The sequence below is a fragment of the Falco naumanni genome, chromosome 4 (genome assembly GCF_017639655.2).
Source record: "Falco naumanni isolate bFalNau1 chromosome 4, bFalNau1.pat, whole genome shotgun sequence".
Lineage (NCBI taxonomy): Eukaryota > Metazoa > Chordata > Aves > Falconiformes > Falconidae > Falco > Falco naumanni.
Window position 1 is genome coordinate 12962241 of NC_054057.1, and position 18115 is coordinate 12980355.

The window sequence follows — 18115 nt, forward strand, 5'->3', positions numbered from 1 at the left end:
AAACCAGGCACAGTCTTATCTGGTAGGGAGTAAAACATGCTGGCTGGTAACTTCCAGGCGCGATAGCGAGCATCAGAGCAATATAGTATAAAATTATTATTAAAATTTTCAAGAAGATTTCAATGCAGCAGCATGTTTTACTGTAACTTTCGCTGACCTTCCCTTTTGTCCAGGTGAATTCTGTGCCTCCCTATCTCCTGGAGGAGACCTGGGCTCTGCTACTGTATTTTTGGAGGCTGGCAAGTTATTAAAAAAAAAAAGGGAAAAGTTCTTGATCTAAGACCAGATTTCATATGATGCCTTACCTTAAAAAATAATAAAAAGATTCTTTATACTCATCACCCCCCAGTTTTTGTCCGTGTATATATTTTTCCCCAGGAGTTTTTTCAGTACTTAAATATCTGAACAATTTGACGGCTGTCCACAGGTGTGTTTGAACATACTGCAAGTAGTAGCTTATTTTAAGCAGCAGGAATTGTGCTTTCAGAAAAATAAAAAAAATTATTATTCTACTTTAAAAGTGTAATACTAGATGATTAGTGACAATGTTAGTACCAGAAAATTGTCCTTCTGTAGTGCAGCAGGTGTTTGGAAATGCTAACAAGCTGTCAGGTGCTACAAAAATGAAATAATTTTAATTCTTGGGGGCTCTTACATTAGCTAAAAGGTAATGCTGTCAGCTACAATCATAGTCCAGAGACAGCAGTGCTCACTGTGTTGGCAGTGAAAAAGCTGCATGTTTTTTCTGGTTGAGAGACATCGATAGAATTTGGTGTTGCTGCTGAGAAGGATAAGGAGAACTGCAAAAGTGCCCTGTTCCTTTACGTGTAATTTTAAGGCAGCTCTTATTGAGCAGCAACTCTTTGCTTCTAAAGGTTGAAACCATTTGCTAATGCAGTTTTTAACATTAATGCTGGGCCGCTCCTTACCTGATGCTTTTATTTTTGTCATAGCTGAACAAAATGATATTAACAAGTGGTTGGCAAGGTAAAAGGTGTTCTAACGTATGCTACTTTATAGTTTTACCTGTAACACCTTCCAGCATCTGACCAGCAGCTTTGAGAGAAAACATTTGGTTCAGGAGAAATGGAAAAAGCATTCATCGTTTAGCTCAAGCTCTGGGACTCTGAAGGAAACTGGATGGAGAGAGACAGGCTGCAAAGTTAAGAACTGAAAAGTTCAGTGGATTTTGATTTGCCATAAGCATAGTATAAATTTGCAAGTTTTCTGTGCCTTTGGCTTTTATAGCAAGTAAACTTCTGACTAAATTTAGCATGTTGTAATGAAATGGGGATGCAAAAATATAAACAAAGCAGACTGATTTCTCTACCCATAAAGAAGAAACATGCTATATATCTCTGTGGACATGTAAATTAAGGTGATACTGGGAAAATGACAAGTGTCCCTAAATCCAGAATAATTTATCTTTTGTTTGCTTTAATCATTTTTGTATGTTTGCTTTTTATGAAGATATGGAAAGACTGATTCTCATTAAAACACAATGAACTATATGTGGATATTTGGTAATAAATTTAGCTTGGCAAAACAAAGTACACTCACAGACAGCTGTACATATTTGCTTCATTAATTAAGAATTTATGTAGCATTGCATATGTCTAATTCTGATTCTTAGCTTTACACTTTATTACTCTTGGAATGGTAAGATCATATTCTGTTTGTAATCTGTGGTAAACTGTATTTCCACAGAAATTGGTTAAAATACTGAAAAAGAAGTTTTAAACACTAAATTTTAAAATATGCAACATACATAGGACTAATTTACTAAACCAGAAATGCACAATTGTACCACTGTACTGATTTGTTTCTGGTTGTACTTAAGCAGTGTAAAAGCTGTTCCCTTCCAGAGTTTGTTGGTATTTTGTTAATTTATTAGGTGAAGAATAAGCAATATTTTCAGTTCCCAATTGCCTTCCCTCCTCTGAGTGAGCAATAGACAACACATAAACCTAGGCAGCATACATTACCTGAAGATGACGTTGGTCTAAAATATACTTTTTGTATATTTTAGAATTTTGCTATAAAAGGTCATGTTAAGTTTCCAGAGCAGCCTGGATTCCAAGTGAGTGATTGACAGCTCTTTCTAATCTCATGGTTAGAGTCCCCTTAAAACCTTCTATTTAAGCATATGCTACTTCAATTTGCTTTTTCAGCTTAAATCATATTTAGTAGACTATCATCAGGCAGTGTAATCATAATTCGGAAATAAAATTTCAAAGTTAAACATTTTGACAAGGTTATGTTTTATTTTTATTTTATGATGATTATTTTATGATCATCTTTCAGGCTGTTCAGAATGACCACAGTTTCAGTTTTTCTAATGTTCTGTCGTCTCCTTCCTTTCTGTTCTTCTAATGGGAAAGGCAACAGATCATAAAATATGCGAAAGCTTTAACTGCCGCATCCTAAATAACAATCAGATAGTAATTCAGTTTCAATAACGCATTTTACAAGGAGTAACTACCAAAGACTTCTAAATTAAATTCAGTTTCTGCTCTGCAGTGTTACAGTTTGGAAAAGAGATTAATGGATAAAATAGGTTCTTTAAGTAAACATAAAGGAATGAAAATGTAAATAAAAGTGAGGTGTTTTCTACAGCAGACCACTGAGCTTGGAGAATTTCTGGCACATGCTGTATCTTTACTTTATGACCAATTATCAAAGCATGCACGACTGATAAAGTTTTTTGCTTGATTTGGTTTTCTTATAAATCAGTCCTTGACAGCATGCACTTTTCTTTCTTTCATGCGTTGTTGTTGGAGGATGTATTGGAGAGAAGAAATGGGAGGTCAGCAGTGGGTGAGGGAGAACTGTGGCTGGCTGTAAGAAATGGGGGTGTGGGTGGGTTACTGCGTTAAATCATCTTCTTGTCTTTGTGCAGCAGGGGCTCTTCTATAGAAGTAGGCTGTATTGAGTGATTTTCCAGATAAATACTTGGATGTATCAAATTTGGAGACGAAGCTTCTTTCCTTACTAGCTCAAATGGTGCTGGGAGGTGGCTGAATAGTGAGAGTTCACTTGCCTGTTTTCAGTAATCCCTTGACCAGAAATTGACCAGTTTTTAAAGTCTAAATGTAAAATTATTCTTCCCTCAGGCCATAATTCATGCTGTTGCTTAGACAATGAATCTAGAAGGCTGTTTGTTCTATCTGGCCAAAATGTAGCTTGTGCTTCACCTTTAAAATTGTTGCATGCATATGATTTATGTTTGGGGTTTGGTGGTTTTTTTCAGTACCATACAGTTAACAAGAAAATGTAAAAGGAACAACTAATTAAGAGGTGGTAGCTAAGTAACAGCTGTTAAGAGCATGATTCAGCATCTCACCCTGCAACTATCTCCCCCTGCAAGTTCTGAGGTTTTGATCTACCCTGTATTTGCAGACTACTTGGTGAAGGAATGCTGGTGACCAGGGTACTGGGGCTGCTGTGATGGATGTAGTGGTGGGTTGACCCTGGCTGGACACCAGCTGCCCACCAAAGCTGCTCTACCACTTCCCTCCTCAGCTGGACAGGGGAGAGAAAATACAACGAAAAGCTTGTGGGTTGAGATAAGGGCAGGGAGGTCACTCAGCAATTACTATTACGGGCAAAACAGACTCAGCTCAGGGAAATTTGTTCAATTTATTGCCAATCAAATCAGGGTAGGGTAATGAGAAACAAAAAATAGATCTTGAAACACCTTCCCCACCCCTCCCTTCTTCCTGGCCTCAGCTTCATTCCCGAATCCTCCGCCGCCTCCCCCACAGCAGCAGAGGGAAGGGGGCTGCTGTCAGCTCATCACCTGTGGTCTCTGCTGCTCCTTCCCCCTCAGGGGGAGGGCTCCTCATACTCTTCCTCTGCTCCAGCCTGGGGTCCCTCCCACAGGAGACAGTCCTCCATGGATGACTTCAACATAAGTCCTTCCCACAGGCTGCAGTTCTTAAACTGTTCCAGCGTGGGTCCCTTCCATGGGGTGCAGCCCTTCAAGGAAGGACTGCTCCAGCATGGGTGCCCTGTGGGGTCACAAGTCCTGCCAGAAAACCTGCTCCAGTGTGGGCTTCTCTCTTTCCATGGGTCCTGCCGGGAGCCTGCTCCAGCACAGCTTCCCACAGATCACAGCCTCCTTTGGGCACCTCCACGTGCTCTGGTGCGGGTCCTCCATGGGCTGCAGCTGGGTATCTGCTCCACCATGGACCTCCATGAGCTGCAGGAGGACAGCCTGCCTCACAGGGGTCTTCACCAGGGGCTGCAGGGGAAGCCCTGCTCTGACACCAGGAGCACCTCCTCCCCCCTCCTTCTTCACTGACCCTGGTGTCTGCAGAGCTCTTGCTCTCACATATTCTCACTCCTTTTTCCAGCTGCAGTTGCAGTTGTGCAGTAAATTTCCTCCCTTATCACAGAGTTGGTGCTACTGTCGTGAATGGGCTTGGGCTTGGCCAGCGATGGGTCTGTCTTGGAGCCAGCTGGTATTGGCTCTGTTGGACACAGGGGAAGCTTCTAGCAGCTTCTCACAGAAGCCACACCTGTAGCCTCCCTTGCCATGCAAGCCCTATACAGATGTACTCTGTGCTTCTCTATACCTGCCTCTGGCACTGGCCGGTACCAAATGCCATAGAAGAAAGTGCATCAGTCCTCATCCTGAATAGTTATAAAGCATTTGGTTTTTTTCAGACCCTTCTTATCGTCTTCATCAGGGTGATACAATCTGGTGTGAAAAAGGCTGTCTTTATGAACTTGAAAAAAGTAATTTAGAAATTGCACATCCTATTCCAGAAAGTGTATACACAAAGCTAAATAAATTTATATTATAGGACTTGACTTAGGCTTTTTTTGCCTAATATATCCAGTTTTCAAGGCTGGTATACGCAATTTCTACCAGCAACAGTTGCCATGACTTAATGTATCATCAACTTGAATAATAATACTCATTTAATTTAAAAAGTGGAACTACAAAAAAGAGAATCCCTAAACACTCAAGCTATACGGACTGTAACAAACTGTAGCAGCTGCAATCACAAACAAACAAACTTGGCCCTTGAAATGAAAGGGGAAGGAAAAACAAACACCTGCCCCCAGTGAAGTAGCTTTACACTGTATCATTAAAGCTCACTTGAAAAAATCAAGATGTCTTGTTCAAAACACTGGCAATGAGAAACTTCATTTTTTATTTAAGGCTGTTCTTTTCCCACCCCCAGAAATGCCTGCAAGTTCTCACTGGTTTTTGCTGTGTAATTCTCAAGTTTGTTTTCTCCCTGCAGTTATATTTCTTATGGAATATTTTTTAACAATATCACAGAAGTATTTGTCAAAAGAAGAAACACATGACATTCCTAAATGCTGAGTATCTTTCAGATTGTCAGTATGTCAAAACAGTATAACTGAAATGAGCCATGCTTTAGTAAAAGTGGATGTAGTGGTAGGAGAACGGTACCATGCATCTATAGTAATCATCTCTGCATGGCAGTGGGAAGTACGGAGGGCAGTGACTACAGGCTTTGGAGAAATACAAGGAATGAAAGAAAGAAAGGAGTGATAAGAATTTCTTACAACTTTACCTTTGTGCACTTAAAATCAGATACTTGGCTTTGTATAATGCATGTATTTTTCAAAGCAGAAGTAGGTGTTTTCAAACCACGAACAGATGTCAGGGTTCTGTAAATCTTATCAGGGCAAACATCTTATTTCTAAATGCATTGTGTTTTGTTCCTGTCAGTGTTGTCTTGCCTCTTTTATATGTTTGAAAAAGCAAATTTGAAGATTTTGAATACTGAAAGGGTCAGTCTCACCCCATTAAGACTGAAATGAAACTCAAGGTAAATGACTTTCAGAGTTTTCTTTTTTTCATTCAAGTTCTAATGGAGGAAGGTATAAATAGCTCTGCAGAGTTATGTTGGTCAAGCCACAGATTATTTAGTGTGCGTCTGTTTAGGCAGATTTGAATATTTTGGGATTTATCTTGTTAGCATCTTCAGACTTGGTTAATTCGTGACTAGCAGCACAGAATTCGAGGAACACTTCTGAAGTGGGATCTTTGGCTATAAGCTGGAGGCCTTTTAATAGTGGCTTGCAAAGGATAATGAACCACTAACACTGTCTTTTGCCTGGATATCTGGCTGTGTGGGGGATGCTCCAGCTGTACTGTTAGCATCATCACCTGTGGGAAGATAAATTCATGTTTCTAGGTTCCGTAACTACACATCTCATTTTATTTAACTTATAGCCCAGAAGTCAGATCACAACATGCTAGATACAATGTATGCATTTCAATCACAAGGGCATTGTCACAGAAAAAAAGAAATGTGCACATTAAGACTTGATTAAAAAAAAGATCATTATCACATAGGTAATAGCATCACTGCAGGTATATGTATGGAAAGCATGTATATAAATATGCACAGACTTTATATAGGTATTGGAAATAAAGTAGCTTAATGACCAGCAAGAATTGTGGGGTTTGCTGTGGAAGGTGCTGCGGAAGTTCTTGGCCTGATAAATGGAATATTGCTGCCGAAGGTGTGTTTGGTAGGCAGCAAGGCTGCGATCCACCTGAGTGTCCCAGGCAGGTGGCACACGGATGGATCTGAGTACAGTGGCCAGCTCAGAAAGCCCAAGTGATGCAGATGTTGAGTGAAATGTAGACTCCGCAGCTCCTCAGAGCTAGCTTCTGCCTTAGCTTCCAAATACACTCTGTCATGAGGCTAGTGTAATCTAATAGGCAATGACCTTTAATTGTCCTTCAGCCTGGCAGCATCAGGCCACAACTGCCACCATTATTAGAAAAAATTCTGTCATTAAGCTGGGGTCTGAGAACAACAGGTAACATGTTATAAAGTGCAGGGTAGGGAAGATTTACCTTCCTTTAGAAAGAATATTTTAATTTTTAAAATATATTATATGTATAAAATATTAATTTTATTATATTATAAATACAATATTTTATATACATCAGAAAAGTACTCACATTTCTGCATACATTTGTATTTCAGAGTACTCTGAAATGATTGTGAAAACCAGCGTTGCTGTTACATGTTTATTTCTGTTAGCAGTGGTGCACGAGTCCTGATTCAGGATGTTACAGGGAAGATCAAACCGAAGGCTGTTCAGTGGTTTTGGATAAATCGTAGCAACCTGATTTGGACTGTTTGTTTCCACATGATTAATTTAATTTGCTACCTGTGAAATACTCTGTTTCTGTGCATGTGGACATAAAGACTGTTTACTCTTAAGTGGATGTTGTTGAAATAATATCTTGCTGCTTTCTCAGCTGAAGAAAAGTCAGGCCTGCAGCATCCCTGAAAATGGTTCTGAATATAAAAAAGCCAGTGGTTGATTATGTACAAAATGTTAATTGTCGCTCTGCTCTGTTCAGACATAACTAATGTGTGACTTAATTTAGATACATTAGCTGAGAATCATTACATTCACATGGGAAGAAATGCATTTGTCACATGTATTTACTTTCTCATGCTTAATGCATAACGTCCAGCTTGACAATTCCTCCACTTGTTGGTGAGTTTAAGCCTCTTAAATTTGCTGTATAAGGTGGTTAAGCTGCTGGTTTTAACTTCCAAATGCCTCATGCTTTTTCCATGTCCTCGTCTAGCTCTAGGAAATTATTCCAGGCACAGAGAGTGGGTCAGGGAGGAATATGGAGAGATGGAGCTGTGAGTGTACAAACTGGCAACAGATGTTCTGTTCAAGCAGTTTGTGGAATCCCCAGGCAAAATTAATACTAAGTCAGATCCCTCTTCACAAGGCAGCAAAACCAGTGCATCACAGCATTTGCTAGAAGCTCTAATTATTTTAAAATACTGTATGCTGGAATTGTATGGACAGCCCACAAGAACAAATGATAGACTTTTCAAAGTGAGTTGCTGGATGCCATGGGGAGTAAAGGCAAATTTACATCTCATTTTTGGGAATTATACTGAATTTTTGCATAGGTTGGTGGTTGGTCGAGATTTGCATTTCTGGGAATGCTATATAACTTATATATGTATGTATTATATATTAGATATGTATATATAATTTATGCAAAAGCAAAATGTGACATGTGAAAGCTTTTAATGCAGTTTTGGGTCAGTCTAAATGAACTGTGCTTTAGGGTAGGTGTTTTGGGAAGCAGGAGGATGCAGGCAGGTTTCACTGGATGCTATTCAGAGCCTGGCATATGGCTCCCATTTGTTCCGCTTTCAAAATCTTTGTTCAGAAAGCTAATAGTGCTGGATGGAGAGAAACATAAGGAGAGAGATCAGAATCTTTTTCTCCAAGTAATTCAATAATTTTTTTTTACTTGATACAAATATAAATTATTTGGATTTTGATGTGTGGGCTTCCTAAATGAACTGGCATGACCAAAATGAAGAGTTGTAATACAACACGAGGTGCTCAAGAAATATGTTGTGTCATACTGTAGTCTGTATTTCTTGACTTTCACCTTTTAAAAGTATGGTACCCATTCAGCATGATAAGTGATCTATTCCTGAAATCACCTCTCCTGGTGATGCGAACGATACTGGAGTGTGACAAGAGATCCTGCTTGTTTTGTCACTGTATTTTATTTTAGAATTTGGTTACTGACTTGAAGCAATGATCACCTTTGCTGTTCATCTGCCTAACCAGGATTGTAAAATCACACTAGAGAACAATCTTTCAACATCTCACTCTGGGAACAATGCGGGAGTAGCTTCAACAACAACAATTTTATGATTCTCCCAATTAGCGTGAGTTTTCTACTCTGGAAGATCATTATAATGAGACACATCAGAGGGCTTGTCCTTCAGTTAAAAAAGAAACTAGTCCATTAGTTTTGTTAGGCAATCAGATACTTGTGGGGCTCTTCTTGACATCTTCATGTTGCTAACCATGAAATGCTGCTCATAAGTTTAATCCATAAAGAATTTGTTACATAGAAGCTCACCTCTTCTACTCCAGGAAAACCTGTAAGTCTTTGCAAAAGGATATTTTTGCAGCACTCTCTCCATTGCACACGAAGTAAAAATATGCTCAAACCATCTTGCTCTTTTCCCCAGATGCAGATGAGCAGTCAGGCAAGTTAGCATGCTGGAGGGTGACAGTCTGAAATAGGAGCTGGAGAACTGCTGGCCTCTGTGGCCACCTTGTTTGTTTGCTGCTAGGACAGACACTTGACTTATTTTCTTATTTTTGACTACAGAAGAGAAGACTGGAAAACTGCAAATGCTGGTGATATAACTTCTCCAAATGTACCCCTTCCAGCTGCCATTGGTCATTCCAAGATTTATCTTTAATGTGATGTGTGATGTAAATCCTTGTTATTTTGGAGTAACAAAAGTAAAAGATTTGAATATTTTGGAGATAATTTTATGATGTGCTTTAAAAAACAGTGTAAAGATAATGCTTAGGAGAAAAGATTGTGTGCATTTTATATGGCAATTTTAAATTTTCTTGACTTAAATTACAATTCACAGTATTTTTTTTCCACATTCCTCCTGCAGCTCTTCACTTTCTACATGCATTTAATTTTTCTACCTGTTCACAATTAAATGCATAGAACAAAATAATGAATTTCCATTCAATGGTTGTGTTTTAACTGTATGGCACAAGTGTATTTTTTCTAGAAGAAAATGTGAGTTATGAAAATACTATAATGTCTACAGACTTCAAGTTTTGTGGTCAGGACTTGGTGAAAACTTTGTACATAGAGTTTCAGTCTTGAGCAGCCTTTGAAAAGATAAGTTTATGTCAAAAGTGCAATTTTATGCATAAGCTTAGTAAAGGTGTTTTTCTCCTTTATACATTCTGTATTTTACCATTTAAAACAGATGTACTTGAATGAGTTTCTCAGTCCTTTTATCCTAAAAATACCACTTGCTGGCAAAATTATGGGAAACACAGTCAATGAAAGATGAATATTAATAAAAGTTAAGGAAAAAGATGTAGGTCAGCATGGGTGAAGTGGGCATGACTGTCATCTGTTAAGAAATTAGCTTTCAGTATTATGTTTCCGGCAACTTCATGTTATTTTAGACATTTTTATTAAAAACAAAATCTGCTTTTAGCACCTTCCTTTAAGAATTTTTTTTTTTCTATTTTCCTTTTCAGAAATTCAGGAAGTGCGTTATATGAAAAATTGGAAATTTTTAAATTATAAAAAATGCTAAAAAATATGGAAAATGTCTTAAGTATGTCAGGATGTGCTTTATGCTGCACTACTCCTAATTAACCACAGGTTTAATTTATTTTTGTGTTGTAAGTCCTGATGGTCTACAAAAGACAATACCATATGCCAGCATTTTAGAAATAAACAAACATGATGACAGGTTGGGAGGAGAGTAGAAAGAGAGAATGCAACTAATATTAAGCAGTTTAAGGGGAATCTACATAACTTGTAAGCACTTCTGTTTATTGCTGCTTTATAGCCTATAATTAAAATCCAGGTTCTTAGCTGCAGTTCAAGTATAACCAACCTCAAAAATGCTATGAAGCAACGAACTCACTGGACTGCACACATTATAAAACTTCATGTTGTTGTCTGCTGTCTCTGTGGCCTGCTTACAGTGCCTGGAACTGAAGTAAAAAATGAGTGTACTCATTAGAAATAACAAATATGGATTGTTATGTTGTAGCACCCTTTCACTGAGCTCAAATCAAGTTTTCTGTAAATTATTCATTCTCTCATATTGCTGATGCATCCTAATTAAAGCCTTCCATCTTTTAAACCACTAAAAATGCTTCGGAATGGGCATGTAGATGAAGCTTTTTTAAATCATGCAGAATTCCTTTTGTTTTTAATTAAATTTAAATAGAGATAGCTGGTGGCTTGCACTAACCTGAATCTAAATGTAAGATTAGGGACAGTATCTTTTTCAAACCTGTCTGGATCAGTTGAAAATAATATTGCTTCCACTTTCTTGCTCACAAGTTGGTGATGACCATCGCTGCATTTTGACCAAAGCAAAGTATGTGAACTACGCCCTGTGACAAATGGCTCTCCACTGAAGTGGATTAGAGAGGACTTACATGACTTTATTTTTTTAAATTTATTTATTTTTTGGCAGGGGAGCTACTGATGTCCAGAAGAGGAACATTAACATTCCTATTATTAATTATAGAAAGTCCTATTCCTTTAACTGCTTTGGCAGTTTTACAATTGAGTATAAATTTGAACTTTAACCCATCAGTGGAGGCACTGAGCTGCTACTGAGACCCATAAAAGTTCTCAGCAGCTTTGTATTAACTCTAAGCTCTGTTGTTGGAGGCAGGCCATGTTTTTGCATTGGGATATCATACTGTATATATCATACTGTAGTAGATTTGAATAAACAAACAGTGCATTAAAACTCTATACATCTTCTTCCTTGTAATAGTGTTAAATTATTCACAGAGTCCTAAATTGAAGCTTTCCTTTTTGGCCAAACTCCTAACTTGCTTCTAGATTTTATTCCATCGTAGCTAGGCAGTGATAGGACAAGACTTGACATGAAAGCACTAACTCTGAAACGGACCTTCTGTTCTTCCCAAGCATGGCTGCTGCTTCTGCAGCTTTGTGTTCACTTTCTTCCTTTCTCAAGGTCAAAAGTTCTCTTACTAGCTCTGTCCAAGTAGATCCTCTAAGGTAACCCTAGCTGGATTCAAGTTCTCCTTCATCATTTCAGAACTTGAGGAGGTGGTGGTGGGATTCTATCATTTGAAGTAGGGAGAGGATCCCTTTTATGGTCTCTTTCCTGCTGAAGGGCTGCCCTGTTAACCTCGTCAGAGGCCCTCATCTCCAGCAAGCATCTTCTTGGGCCGACCCAGCTATTGTGATTGATACTTTCCCATTTCATATTGCTTAGGCAAAACATTGCAATGTAATCATTCAGATTTATGATCTGCTTTCCCATATCTTGCATCTCTCTGCTTCTAGGTCTGTTTCAGTTCATCTTTTCCTATGCTGTGAGGATAATGTTGCAGAAAATCTGATCCGTGGAACTTCTTTCTTGGTTCCCGTTGTCAAGGTGTTCATTACAATCATAAATATGAATGGATTAAGACAAACTGTCATGTAGAGCATGGTTTACTCCATCCACATCTGTTTCTCATGGTTCTTGTCATCTGCATATGTGTATGTGGTACATGTTTCCAAGCAAAAGGACTGTTGCAGGTGTCATCCTGTCTGTCCTTGAAGATCTCCAGCCCAAGCCTTAACTTGAGATTTTTAATTTTTACTTAAGAGAAACACGTTTCTGTGTCTTTTTTCTTTATATTTGCTTTTTTTTTTTTTGCTTTTTTTGTTGTTGTTGAAAGCTTGACATTAACAGTTCCTCTCTTTTTGGCATTAATAACAAAAATACTTAGCACTTGTAGTACTAATTATCCTCAATATCTAAAGTGTCAAGGTTTATTCACACATTGCATATTCAGAAACACAGTGTTGGGAAGTTAGTGGCCCCTTGCCTAAGATGATGTTAGAAAGGGTTAATATTGATGTGCTATCAACTACCTGTCCTTCTTCAGAATACTACACATCTTTTGATGTTTCAAGCTATCTTAATATGAAAGACCTTCTGTAAAGGAATAATCTGCATATTTAAAAGAAAGCTGTAGGTCTGTCTGCATTTATAAATACTCATATTGTAAAGTACACTGAAAAAGGTGTGCTGGAATGGGCTTAGAGACAGAAACCTCTATAGATACAGTAAGTCAATCAAGAAGAAATGTGACATTTTCATAACTCATACCCATTACATTTCATAAAGTACATAAATGAATTTCTGTGTATCCTAGGAAGAACCGAATCTTGTTACCATGGTCATTAAAGTTAATGAGATTTAAATTTTGAGCTAATAGGCCTGCTTATAAAGGAGAAGCACTAAACATTCTCAGGGAAGTGTTGTTTCCTTTGTATCTTTTCCCTTTCAGAAATTAAGTCACATACACAAGACATACATGACAATTCCAGTGTATTGTGGAAAAACAGGTATCTGGGAGGGGGACTCTAGTTTATTTGTTTGGTTATTTTTGGCATTATGTTTGCTTGTTTTAGAAAATATATGATGCCAAAGTGTGAAAAGTAGAACACCACATCAAAGAGGGCAAAGCAGGGTTGTTGGATCCTGCCACTTTTTAATGAATGTGTCTAGCTTTCCTCTGTGAGATAAGGGATCTCTGTGTCGTGTTTGCTGTTCATACATACCCCATGATGTTTTTCTTCAGATTTTGGTGAGGATCATTCCTGACCCATGAAAACTCTTCCAGCAGTCCTACTTGATGTTTTACCTGAAACCACAGGTGACCTGTTTTTGGTTTCTTTCTCCATAGTTAAACCAATTATGTCAGCTGGTTTAATAAAATATATTGCTTGATGTCAGCCTTGATAGATCTATGCTTGTCACAGCATTATGCAGCTTATCAGGTCACAGAGAGACAGTCTGATTTGAAGTTACATGGATGCCTTCAATGGTTTGACAGGAAAGTGATGTCTTTTTCTTCATGTGCAGACAATGCTGTCTTTAGATCTTGAATTACTATGTGCTGGCAGACTGACAGATATTTCCAGAACTAATGTTGTGGCTATCAAAACTGAATCTAGGAAAACAAACAATGTGTATTTCAGTAACATCTTAGCAATAACAAGTGTAGTTTTAAAAATGAATAAGCCTTGGGGCATAGTGGAGTATCTTTGTTGTTATGAACAAAGAAAAGCTTTAAATAGCAACAGATAGCAGAAAAATGAAAGGCAGCCAAACTCATGCCAAAGCTCTGATGGTGATGTTTCCAACTCTGGGACCTTATCACTAACAGATGGGCCTTTCCAAGGTTTTTAGTACAGACTGTAAAATGATACCATGTGCCTGTTACTTTCCTTACTGGAAATGATAACCCTTTCTCTCTTTTCTGTTGCCTGATCATCCTTTGTCCTTTCACTTGTAAGGTCTTCTCTAGACGAATAGCGCTTCCAATGCAAACAGACCCGCTGCTTTATTATTTGAACCCAGGGAGGGCTGTCAACCTCATTAGCACTGCTGTATGCAGTTATGTGCTCCCAGGGCAGGACTGGATCACAGCTCAGTAGCTGTTGTTTTCTGCTTCGCCCTCTTGACAGGGGAGACTATGGACTCCTCTGTTACTGGGCCTCAAACCGGTTTCTGTGGTCCCCCAGCTTTTGGCTTCTCAGTTGACTGTGTAAGTTATGCTAAGAGCTGGAAAAGGGGGGCTGTGGGACCCCAGTGAGCCCAGCAGCTCGTGCTAGAGGGCCCTGAGCTGCCAGGCTGTCCCTAGGCAAGGCTTGTTCCAAAAGGGGTGGCAGACAAGAGGAATTGTTAATTATTTAGGACCTGACTGCGAGCTAGGTCAGTCCTATTAGTTATGATTCTTGACACAGTTAAAAGTGGGGTAGAAAAGGTGGTATGACAGCTGACTAATTACCGTAACAATACAGCTATTACTGCATGTATTTTCTGTATCACTAGTCACAAAGGTTTTTAACATATCTGTTTAGAGTATATACCTGGCAAGTTTGGTTTTTTATACAAATGTAACCTCTTGCAGATCTCCTGGGGGAGTGAAAACAGTATCAAGATTATGCATTTAAAATGAATCACGTTGCATGCAGTATTATAGTCAGTTTCTATGGTGGATGTAGGAGAAAGGTGGTATTTTTATATATACTTACATTTCAGGATGCCGATTGACCTATTTATAAATTTACGTAAGATTTTTCTAATATAAGGATTGAATTATTTGCTCCAAGGGTTAGTGAAACAGCAGATACTTGCTTTGTTTCAGGGAAGTCTGACTAGACTTGACATTGAAGCATGTTCATCTTGGATGTCTTTCTTGGGATGTATTCTGCTGAATTGTGTCTGGTTTTTTGTTTGGGATTTTTACTTTCTGTACACTGGAACATACAGGATTTTCTGTCATCAAGTGGTGAACATTATACATGAAGAGTAATCTGGTGTTAAATGCGGTATGTTTGTCATTTGTCTAGCTTTTCTCCTTTCCTGCTCTGTCTGTCTCTCTCTTGATTAGAGGATTAGAAGAGTTTTGTTTGAACCAAATTTTCTTCTTTTGGGTCACTGAAATAGCATGATTTAATTACTCCAATAGCCTCCTTAAGGAATTGGGCTGGGTGGAACTAACTGTTTCTTTGCATCACGGACTACTTCAGAAGGTAGCACATGTCCACGGCAAATGAAAGCATCTGCTCCACAGAGATGGTGACTTGGTCGATGTCTAGGGACAGCACCTATCTGATGGAAGGCAGTTCTGAAATGCTTCCTGTTATTATTGTTAGTCTCCCTAAGCTGTTTGAACTTTTGCTTTCAAAGGTACTTTTAAGAACTTAGTTGTTTAAAGTCATTTTATGTTTGGTTTTCTTGGTTTTCTTCTGTAAAGAGAACGGCTAGCAGTGGGACCGTATTTGTGTGCTTTGTCCTTCAATAGTATGAATCTTATGGTAATTCAGGAACAGCAAATATCTGCCTTGAAAAGACATCTCCTATTGTTGTACGTGACGTATCTGTAGTCTATAAATAATTCTTTCCTTTTTTGAGTCTGATGAAACACTGTGATAGAATAAAGCTGACAATTTGAAGTGTAACAGAGAAATCCATGAAAGCAGTAATTGGAAAAGACTATTGCTTTGTTTATCCAGGTGGACATGAGTGAATGTAATTTAATAGTTTAATAATAGCTACAGAGCAAAGGTTTCAGCACGGATTCTGTTTTAATTCTGTGAAAGTCACTCAATGTAGCTTGCAACTCTGATTTGGATTGTGCAGTCCTGTGCTTGCTGTGTGCATGTGACTCTCACCAGGCTTTCTGTTCTATCCACAAGACTATAGTCAAAGAATGAGATGTATGCTTCCAGTTTTGCTGTTCTTTCATTGCTGAATCAGCAGCTCTGAAGCAGCTGTTACAGCTTTATTTTTCTTACAGAGCTGTAACAAAAATAATTGCATAATGTTGATTTTATTTTTTTTACTGCAGTTTTCAATTTTTTTTCTTAATTTCTGCTTTTTTGTGAGATATGGAAAAACTTGGATTTTGCTGTAAGCTTATTGCTTTGAGAGTTGTGAGAGATGAATTGTTGATACTGAGAGGCTGCTTTGAACCCATGCAATTTTAAAGGTTTAAGGACAGCTCGGGATGGTACTTTTTTTTTAAAAAAAATAGGTCTTCCTATTCTACGTATTATATTTTTACATTGGCTTTAATTGATGTAGAATAGTAAGTCTCTTAGTAACTGGTGATAAGTAGAGATAAGTGCTGTTTATAGGTTTAGGATGTAGTAGCTATAAATATTTGACACTCATTTATTCTTAGTTCTTTAAAATGCACCTGGCGAGGTCATTTGCAAAAGTACTTTTGGCCTACTTCCACTGCTGTTGGCTTGATAGCAAAGAATTAGGCTAATACTTAGCATTTGTGAAAATTCCTGTCCTAAATTTATTTGGATTCGCTTCAGCCTCACACCTTTGATTTGGCTTTTTGGAGTAGACCAAAGTGGCTTAGTGTGCTCCAGTGAAAGGTGGGAATAAACAGCTCTGAGGCCATTCTGTGGCATGGGGGGGAGCAAAATGTATGGAACCTGAAGCAATTATATGGCTTCTTTTTATGTTACAGTCCATGAGACCTCCATTTTTTTCAGTTATCTGACACTTCCAGGACATCACAACATTGTGCTGTGTGTTCAAACAGGCAAAGAGTATTGTATAACTTAAATCGAATGTGTCCTGGGGATGTATTTGCAAGGTACTGCTGACAGCAAGTTTTGCTGCAAATTAGAGCCTGTTTCTTGCTGTGAACTCTGCCAATCTTGGCCAAAATGCCAGACAGTCACTGGTGAAAGCCAAGTGATAAAATGCTTATTTTGAACATGGAGCAATGAGGAGGACAGGTGGTTATCTGAGCAAACAGTGTGCCAAAAAAGTAAAGCACTTGCTACGTGGTACTATCAAGGGGGTATGTGAATGATGAGTTTGCAAGAAGAGTGCGTTTCTGTTCCTGTTGTGAATATTTGACCTCTGCTTGTTAATAAAGATGTTATCATTAAACTCTTTTACTAAATACAGTTTGAAACTAAGTAAGAAAGTTATACTTCATACTTACTTCACAGTTAAAAGCTTGCATGAAGTCAGATAAATTTAAACCTCTTAAAAGTGCTAGTCCTTAATGAAATGCCACACAAATTTATCTTCTGCATAGGAAGCAACTATACCTTCTCCAAAAGGCGCTACTCCTAATCTCAGTAGTAATTTCAGCTGAAACCCACGCCCAGGGCCCTGTTCAGACCTTGCCATCACATTGCTGCACTGTTCTGGCTTGCTTCTGCTCTCACACTGCTTGTTGGCACTGTACCTGTCTGGTGTTCCCTGGACACAGCTGCCAGCCTGCCTTACCAGTGAAAGAGCCCCAGCGAAGCTTGCTTTCTCACCTGGCTTTTGGAGACCAGGGCTGTTCATTACTGTTGCTGAGCATAGATTTGCTCTGGGGGTAATTAAGTAGTAGGGAGAGAGGTTTTCTGCAACATAGTCTTGTTTTCATCTTAAATATAGCACCTGGTTTTATTTGGGGTTGTTGTGGTGGTTTTTTTTTTTTGTTTGTGGGTGTTGGTTTATTTGTTTGTTTTAAAGGAAAATTAATTCTTCAAATACACAAAGTGTACTAGGGATTTGAAAATTCTGCTTCTCAGAATAGGTTTTTAAGCCTCTTCAAGAAAAAAATGAATGGCAGACTTCCATAACCAGTGATCCCAGTTCAGGACTGTGAGGGGATTGTTAAGTAGCGCCTCCCTGGTTTGGCAATGAAATCTCTCTTCTCCTTGTGAAAAATTGCGTATCTTCCTCAGTGCAAACTGAGGAATTGCACTCTTCCTAATGGGAAATTTTTTTTTTTTTCCCAAGACAATAAAATCTGAAGTGATACACAATTTATAAACCTCTTTCACCACCACAAGTTTTGGAAAGCATCACCCTTTTGTTATGCCCTCTGTTTGGTTTTTAAAAAAATATGCAGTTACCATGACAACTCTTACCCACACTGGAAATCCATTATTTGGAGTTTCTGGCATGGGTTTTATTTGCATATGCTACAAACAGCACTGTTATTAAACAGACTGCTAATTACTCTTCCAGTCCCAGACTGAGACAAC

General features: G+C 38.4%; 1 protein-coding gene across 11 annotated transcripts in view; it reads left to right on the forward strand.

Moving 5' to 3' along the window:
- The window catches only part of OSBPL3 (oxysterol binding protein like 3), a 90327-nt gene that overhangs the window by 25460 nt on the left and 46752 nt on the right, over positions 1-18115 (forward strand). The window contains exon 4 of one of the 11 annotated variants that reach the window (XM_040589408.1): positions 13174-13248. The exons of the other annotated variants lie outside the window; for them this stretch is intronic. The gene's annotated coding sequence lies outside the window, so the exon portion shown is untranslated. The remainder of the gene's footprint in view (positions 1-13173; positions 13249-18115) is intronic. 11 annotated transcript variants of the gene reach the window in all.